Source organism: Drosophila gunungcola, unplaced genomic scaffold (genome assembly GCF_025200985.1).
Source record: "Drosophila gunungcola strain Sukarami unplaced genomic scaffold, Dgunungcola_SK_2 000178F, whole genome shotgun sequence".
Taxonomy (NCBI): domain Eukaryota; kingdom Metazoa; phylum Arthropoda; class Insecta; order Diptera; family Drosophilidae; genus Drosophila; species Drosophila gunungcola.
In genome coordinates this window covers 33,060-42,261 of record NW_026453339.1, presented here as the reverse complement: position 1 = coordinate 42,261, position 9,202 = coordinate 33,060, and positions in this window count along the sequence as shown.

Genomic DNA, 9,202 nt, shown 5'->3' with positions numbered 1-9,202 from the left:
CGTGATTTTAGATAGCAGATTTCACATTAAAATTCAAGGCAAAGAGCAAATTGTTGTATGACTTCCTGAGTCCCTCGGGAAAAATCCCGATTTAATCGCACCTGAGCGACATTTGCTGTTTGGAAACTTATCCAGCAAAGATTTGTGCGGTAATCATTTATCCGTATCTATGAACATCTCCTATTCTCAAGTTCGACGTGCGCTGGCCATAAAAACCTCGGCAAATTACCATAAAGCAAAGTTGGAAAAAAGTTGAGTCAAGAATGCGGGGCATGCATTGGCCATCGTCTGATCTGAGGCTATATACGGATATATGTGTACTATATAAAGATGGGTAGCGAGTGTTGGCACGCAGCTTTGAAATCACAGTGCCATTTAATGACGGCACGCAACCACGTTCACATACACTCAAAAAAAAAAAGGCTCGTTGAAACAAACCCCCTTATTTTTCGAAAACGGGAATTGTTTCTAGATTAAAAACTGTGCATTTAGAAAATGGCCTTATGTATAGCAAATGTTTTTCTACTACATTTTTTATTATTTACTAAAATAATAATTTACTATTGTATGGAAAAATTTAACTTTAAGTCCAATTTCCTTGTTTTACGGAAAAAAACCTTTTTTTGAAGTGTAAATACTCCCACACGTACGCAAACAACAGCTGCGTTTAATGTCCTATAATGTTTGAGTGTGTGTGTATGTTAAGGGGATGTTTCATGGGAGGTATGATGAAAACTTTTTCGGTCTGCCAGCGAAACAATTCAATTAATTATTGTCAAATTAAATGTAAAATATCAAAAGTTGCGCGCACGATGTAGGTCAATAATTTGATTAAACAGATCGCTGGGAGCCGAGCCGAGCCGTCCACCTTTCGGAAGTGGGAGCAGCCAAGGAAGTCGTTGACATGTCATCAATGTCACAAGTTGCCCAGAAAGCCGAGCACACGAGCTGTGGCAGCGCATTCATCATCGCTCACAAGTGCCATGCCCACACACAGCAGACGCTCGGAGGCGTTCATCATCAGCGGCAACAACAACAGCAATAACAACATCCCAGCATCAACGTCAACTCGTCTGTCAACGTGGCTGAATCCTGTCAACAGTCTCCGCCAAAAGGCAACAGCCATCAGCCAACATCTGACAACAGGTGCGAATGCACAGAAAGAAAAATTAATCAGTGTATTAAGTGTATTATATAAATAATATTTTTATTGATCTAATAATTTAAAATTGGCCCCTCAAGGGGAAAATTTTAACACCAAAATAAATTTTATTTATTGATTTATCTACTTTATATCTGTTTTTTTTTTGTTGTGTGAAATTCCTGCCTTTTTAGCAACAAAAATGACCATGTTGCTGTGGCCCTCAACGAATTTTGTGCCTTAAAGTTTGGTAAGAAAATGGCTTAATTCAGTAAAAATACTTTTTAAACATTTTTAAAGTTGTAAATCTTACATTTTCTTTCATTTCTAAAGCCACATCAAAACGCACATCCTATTTGTACACCCGAGTAACCCCTCAAACCCTCTCATTTAAATATAACCCAAGGAGTTGCACATCGAGTTTGTCGAGTGTGCTTATTGGCTTGATTGCTCGGTGGTTCGGATGTAGCCAGGAGTCATAACATCGATCTAATCCCTCACTTAGGCTCTATTAGCGCTAATAACTTGATGTAGTTAGACACACGGTGCTGCGCAAAGGGGGTGTGCGTTTCAGTGGGTGTTGTGTGTATGGTGCACAGGTGCCATTTGCATGCCGGGAAAATGGGCAGGTGAAAGGTTAAAGTTCGAAAGGCATGCACGCATGTCGAAAAACTTAGCCTACGGCTTTTGTCCAATGTTATTCGAGTGGGTTTGTGTGTGTGTGTGTGTTGGTTGGATGACAGTTGAAAACTGATATTAAGTGGCGGAGAAGACAATTTGCAGAGTATGCGGGGGCTTTTACGGCTCCGGATGCGGATACGGATGTGGATGTGGCTTCAGCCTATTCGACCTAATTATCCAGCTAATTTAATGAATCAAATCCAGGCAGAATTTCAAGCTAAACAAAAGGCACAATGCAACTGAAATACCATGGATTAAATTTCCATTTTGATTGGAAATTCGAAGGTTCGCACATTTTAAGCTTACTACATTTTTGGTTGTCTTTACTTAAATCGAGATCTATAAAATAAGATTAAAAAACAGATTAGATTTCCCCAAAATCCTTTAACATCTTAAAGTTGTCTTAGTAGTAGTAGTAGTAGTAGTAGTAATCATATTTGAAAGCTAATTAGAAGCTTTAAATCATAATTTTATTAAACCTAATATATAAAACTATAGAGCTAGGACAAAAATGTAAAAATTTAAATAAACCAAAATGTGTAATTAATTTTCAGTTACTGTTTTCTCCGTGAGCCAACTGGTTTGCCTTTGTTGAGCAACCAACTAGCTTCGCCCACAATTGATTGGGGCACTTACAACATTGCTTGTGTTCCCCGCCGGACTTTGAAGTTTATGCAAAGGGATGGTTTGTTTTTTTCATTTTCCGGAGGAGAAATGGTTGATGGTATGGTACGGTAGCGTGGGGACTTCAAACATCCCGCCATTTGTTGGCCCTTGAAAAAGTTTTGTGGCAGCACGTTGCCTGGGGCATACTTTGCCAAATTGTTTTGGCCCCAGAATGCTCGCTATCTCATGCTCTTCTTGCACTTTCTCCTTGGTTTTTGTGGATCTATTCTCATCTGTGCTGCGAATAGTTTTTGAGCTGCATTTGAAACTGTCTACTGGCTGCTCACTGCTTATCATTTATCAACACACGCGGCGTATGATTAATGCGAGCTATCTCACAGAAAGAAAAAAAGATTATGTGCATACATTTTTGACCGACTACCAATGGTAAAATATGGTTATAGCATCGACAAAGAAAATATATGTATATCAAATTTAATAGCAAAATTAGTACACCCAGAGAAAAAAAAAATTAAACATTAAAATATTTTATTGTAAGATTGTTTTTCAAAATATAAACAGCCTTAAAATAAACTCAAGAAATTATAATGTAAATATTAAATATTGTATATATAGTATAGTACAGATTTCCTTTTTTTTTAATTTAAAACTACATTTTTTAATACTTTAAAAATATTTAATTCAATGTAAAAGTACTTGGATTTACCATGACTTTCTTCTGGGTGTATGATAAAGAGAAGAGAAATTATGTAAGATGCATATATGCAGTTTGAATATTATTTAATCAAAAAAAAATACATATATATTGAGACAATAGCTTTTTTTTTCTGTGCACTGGAATTCGATTTGGCAATTAGATTGCATTGCGTGCAGCGGGTGTCCTAGCGAACGACGTCCTTAGATATCCTGGCATCAATCACGAACAATGCGGCGTATGCGTGATGCTAATAACCTGCAATAAATTATTGGAGGGCGTGCGATGCTGGCGACAGCGATTTGTATGCAGCGGTAAATCCCTCAGGGGATTTGGCGACACCTCCTCGTCGTCTGACCCCATTGATTTGTCATCAGTCAGCTGGCCAGCACTCGAGTCAGGGGAAATCAGAGTAGCTGAGAACGGAGGAGAATACAGGCTGCTTAGGATATAGAGGACTTACGGGATATATGAACAGGATATCGTTAAGGGCAGCACGAGTGGCTGCCTAATTACACATTAGCATTTAGTCCCCGGTACTTTGGTACTTGGCGATTGGCCCAACGACATTGTCTCTCTGTCGCCAATGTCATCCACTGGCAATTGATACCCCTTACACAGACGAAAATTACCATATAAAACGAAAATAGATCAGAAACAAGACACACAAAATATAAATATAAAAGATTTAATAATATATTATTTTAAAATTTATGATTTTGGTTTCTAAGCTGGAAAATGAGTCCCCTTGGTTTTGTTTGAATAATGATTAGTGTAATTGATCGTTTGATTTTAAATTTCAGATGTTAAAACAAAAACTGTAAATTGTTATAAATTATTATCTGTATTAGATATTTAGTTAAATAAAAATAACTTATTTAATGAATGTATATTACCTTATACCCAATAATAATGATTTTATTGCCAAAGTGATTAATCATTTCCATTTGTATGTTGTATTATGGTTTTTCGCAGTGGATACCGAGTTGGTTTGTGTATAACCCAAAATCCAGTACCCAATGCAGAATGCCCAATGTACCGTGTTCCCATTCTCAATGCTCGATGTTCGATGATGGCCCCCCAAGAACGTTAAGTCCTCAAATGGGAAACAATTTCGTCTTTAGGGCGTACTTATACGATGTGTTGCTGGGGATATCCTGCAGCTCGAACACACACTGGTTACAGAGGTTTGAGTAAAAGCTCTTGAAATCAAATTCAAGTTGTAATTAAAAGGTATTTTTTAATTTAAAACTTGGCGGTTATTTGTTGAAAATTCTTATTAAAATACTGAAGCTCTAGTAAAATGAAATCACATAAGCGTCTTAAATAAAAGTCCTATTTTAAATGGCTTAAAACTGGGCAACTTCTCGTTACAACGTGTTCATGTGAGGACTGTCATAATTGCCCCAAGTTTTAATTTTAACCACTCGGTGTTTTACCTTTTATTTCGGAAATTTATGGACAGAGGCTTTAGTGCTATTATCTCAATCGCCGTTGAGCATGTAAATTGTGCACTCAATGGAACTTCCCCCTTGAGTGGCGTAAACTAGTGCTTTTTGGCCCACTGTGCACAATGGGCTCCACCAGACGGGACACTTTTGGCCCTTCAAGCTAAAGCTCACGGCGGTGCTTAACGTTCTTCGTTCTTCGTATTTCGTATTTTGTCCTGGCATTCTGCTATTTGGCTTACAGCATGGCCAAAATAAAAGCCTCATTCTGGTACTCAACCCCCCCTCCAACCCCCTAAAGTTTCGAAACTGCCGGAAATGGCTTGTTTGTACGCACACACCCACACAGAAACTGAAACAGAAACAGACAGACACACCTGGGAAGAAACACTTACACCTACACTTACACGTACACTAACACTTACACTTACGCACACATGTCTCACTCGACGGGGGGCGTGGCCAACGCCTTTTTTCGCTTTCCTCCTCCAAAAAGTCGGACCGAAACAGGAGTTTCCCCAAATGATGTACTTTTTGATGCCCTTTATGAAGGGTATCACTAGAACTAAAACTTTTCAAAATTAATTATCATGTTATAATTAGCTATTTAAAGTGAATTTAAAAGTCATTTTTCTTCCAAGCCATAGAAAACTTTGAAATATTTGACATAAAAATGATTCCCGAAGTTTAAAAATGTTTTATAATTGAGAATTATGAGTTATTTAGAAGCCGGGCATATAAACATGAAAACTTAGATTGTAGAAATCAAAAATATTCTTGAATTTTCTACCCCAAACTTGTTTCCAGATTTATTATGTCAATTATAAATATAATATCTCATTTTTCAAAGCGACAGGACACACTTGCTGTTGTTTTCCTTTAGCTCCCCCGTTTTTCTTAATCCAAGAACCCATTCCAATTTCGGCTTTTCCAGGACTAGAGACACGTGTCCAGTTTAACCGTGTTTTCTCCTTTCGCTGAGCTACGCAGTTTAGCGTCCAAACTTTGGCCAAATCGCTTTATCATCAACACCTATAAGAGATAGCAATGGGAGAAAAAGGAAAGAGAATCCACAATGATGCTGGCCAAGTGATTCGGAATTTACTTTCGTTTTTTGGTATTTGGAATTCTCTCCCCTCGATGATTTGCATTGATATGTTTGCACAGTGCTCCATGTGGTCTTTTTGTCGAGGGTATCCTTTGTTTGCATATTTCTTATGCGTATTTCCACGCGCCTAAAATAAACGGCAAACAAAAAAAAAAACAAACGCAAATTGCACGCAGCCAGATAAACAAACAAAAAAGTAGATTTTCCAATCATCAGTCCCCACGAAAATTCTACGTTTTCACCCAGCAAAAAGTGTGACGGCAATTTGACATCTCTTATCATTCATATTTAGAAGACGAAAGGGGGTTTCAATTTTCGAGTGTCATATTTATTTAGCGTCTTGCTTACGATAAATCACCGTTTTCCTCTTCCCTCCAAAAAAAAAAAAAACAAAAAATCGGGAAACAAATCCAAGTTGATGCCACAAACGATTTTGGAATTTAAAAAGGCATTTGGCGTGGGCAATTTTACTCAACTGACAGAAATCGGGCAGGATGGGACAATATAAAGTGCGCAATTAACTAAAAGACAATTGAAACAATTGGAAACAATTGAAATTGGTGGGCTTGAATGCCAGGCAATTACGTTAACCGACAGATATCTTTACTAATCCCAAAATAAAGAATTTTCCTGCTACACAAAGCACTTAAAAGTCACTAAGATATTGTGTGAGTTAAGCTACATATTTCCTGTGCTTTTAAAAATGCATATTCAAATATAACTTTGCCAAAACCCAACCCAATGCAACAAAGTAGCTAAAATTTACTGACCTAATGAAAAGATAACATTTGCCAAAAACATACTTAAGAAGTTAATATTTTTATTTGAAACAAAGATTTAAATAATCTTTTCTTATACTTTATTTTCACATCATACTTTCACTGCGTAACTTAGCCAACCGCAAAAAAGTTTACCTCAAACGACATATTTACAAAAGTTTCAATACCCATGGGGGGTTTTAGGGTAAGTCTCCCGACTTTACCGATTGCGCTTCATTACATTGTTAATTGAGAGTAATTGTATTCCAAAGTGAATTGGTGACCCCGACAAAAGAAGTTTTTAAATCGATATAAAGATAATCACACCTGTATATAAGATGAGTGTGTTTGTGTTTGGGTTTAGGTTTGGGTTTAGGTCATTGAAAAGAGCAGACAAAGGAAAAGGTTCCGGGAATTTATGGGGGCAACTTCATTGAGCAGGAAGCTCGTAAAACAGGCGGACGCAGTGACCCAAACTTAAAGATACAATTTGGGATTATAAGCATGCCGTCGTCGCCACTCGAAGGTTTTCATTTTTTTATTTGGGGGTTAAAGGAACCAACTTCAACCTTTTGGCTGCCCGAGGAAACCAGACTCTTCTGTTTGGCTTGGCCTGTGAATTTGCGTTTTGCATATTGTTTGTCTTTGCACTGGGTACACCTGCACCACACACAAAACCACCTGCAAAAAAAAAAAAAAAAAAAAAACACCCAAAGCCACCATCTCTGCACTCGAGAGCTGCAATAAAAATTTCGTTGGCGCCAGGGAGTTTTTCCCCGCTGGTTTTTGCCTCGCTCTTTGGCCATTTATTTTTTTTTATTTGGCCCGTGACCCAATGACTTGGTCCTCGTTCTTATTTTTGGCTTGGCCCAGACTCGCTGGCGTCGACTTTCAGTTCGATGCACTTTTGTGGCCCAGTAATCGGAGGTTCGATTGCTTTCTGCATTACCATTTTGTGAAGCTGAAGGATGGGACACATCTATCTCCAGTCTCCGGCCACAAAACAATTTTTTATTTTCCAGCTGCGAATTAAGCTGCATTTTTATGTTGAAGAAATGAGGGGAAACTTGAGTGTGGGCGGGCGAAAAGGCACCCACATATTCCCACATAAATTATGCTGCATTTCCCCTTCGCAAACAAAATTCAGCATAAACTTATTCAGCCAAAGTTTATGAGACGCCAAGAAAGCTTGGTTTTTTAAATACCTATAAGCTTTTTTTGGTATTTGTACCTGCTTAAAACCAACAATTTGTAAGCTGAAAACTTTTTAATACTTTAGGCCCTGATCTGTGGCCAACAAAAGCTCAATATAACGACATAGAAAATATAAACAAATATAAATTTCAAAAGCCATTAGTGTGTAAAGAGTAATAAATAAGAATTTAATACTGAGTAGAGCTTAAAGACTGTTAAAAAATATGATTATTAATATTTAAGTGGCTTATCATAACTCAAATAACTTGAAAATTACGTAATAGCTAATTTCTTTATGTTAACGTTTGGATTAAAGTAAAATATAAATTTAAAGAAATGTAATAAATAAAAATACAATACTGAAATTTAAAAGTAAAACCATTATTTTTTAGGTTTTTCAATTATTAATATATTTTTAATTACATTTACAAAATCTTAGTCTTGGGGCCAAAGAATTTTAGTGGTTTCCAGACTTTTGGCAACTTTCCTATCAAATGACAGCTAATTACCGCCAGTTAACAGTTGTTTGCTTAGCTCCCACATTGTAACAACTGGTTATATAATTGCACAGATGAGCACCCACATGCATATATGTATGTCTCTATATTTATATATAGTTTCATCCAAATGGGTGTCCTAAACCTGCCGACTCACGTTTTGCCGGCGAGACAGGTTGAGTTGCCCCATTAGCCGAGAGTTTCTTTCGGATGAAGCAATACTCGTAGAAGAAGTGTGCCCCACTGGATTCGGATTCGTTTGGAACCACCAAAAGCACTAAGAAATACCAAGAGATACCATTGAACCCACTGAACCCACTGGATATGTGTGGTTGCAATTGCAATAGCGGTGTCATCATCATGGCAACTCCGCAGAAATTGAAAAAAAAATACCAGGCATAATTCGCAGAGCATGATTTCACGTGCTTATCTGTATATGGGCATCATTTGAGGCATAAATTTCATGGAATTATGCAAAGCATGTGACTTGTATCTTATTCCATTTATTATGGTCATTATTATTTTGGGAATTCATTTTATTTATTTAAAATAAGAATTTATTTTGCTCGATAATGGCTTTTTGTAATGAATATTTTGGCAATTAGGCATGTCCTGGTTCCCATCTACCAAATAAATTATTGATATTATATATGATATTATATATCATACCATAACTAGTTTTTCTAACAATTTAAACATTATGCATTCTACATTTTTTTTTCTTGGCATATTTTCTATTAACAGTTATTTATTTTATTACTTGAAGCATTTTCCCATGTACGTGTAACGCCATTGGCCGGCATCGTTTGATTAGAGCGCCAAAACAAATTAATGAAAAATAGGCATGCATAAAAACACAAGGAACACGAGAGCAAAAACCAACAAACAGCCATAGAAAAAGCCATAACCACTTGGCTAGACCAAAACTAAGCCTGTCGAGAGTCATTTGTGGATTAGTCAGCGATCTCAGGGGGGAATTTGGAACCTAATAGATTTGCATGCGATCATGCCAATTGCACTGTGGTGAAAAGTCTTGTCGAAAGCTAGCCGAAAA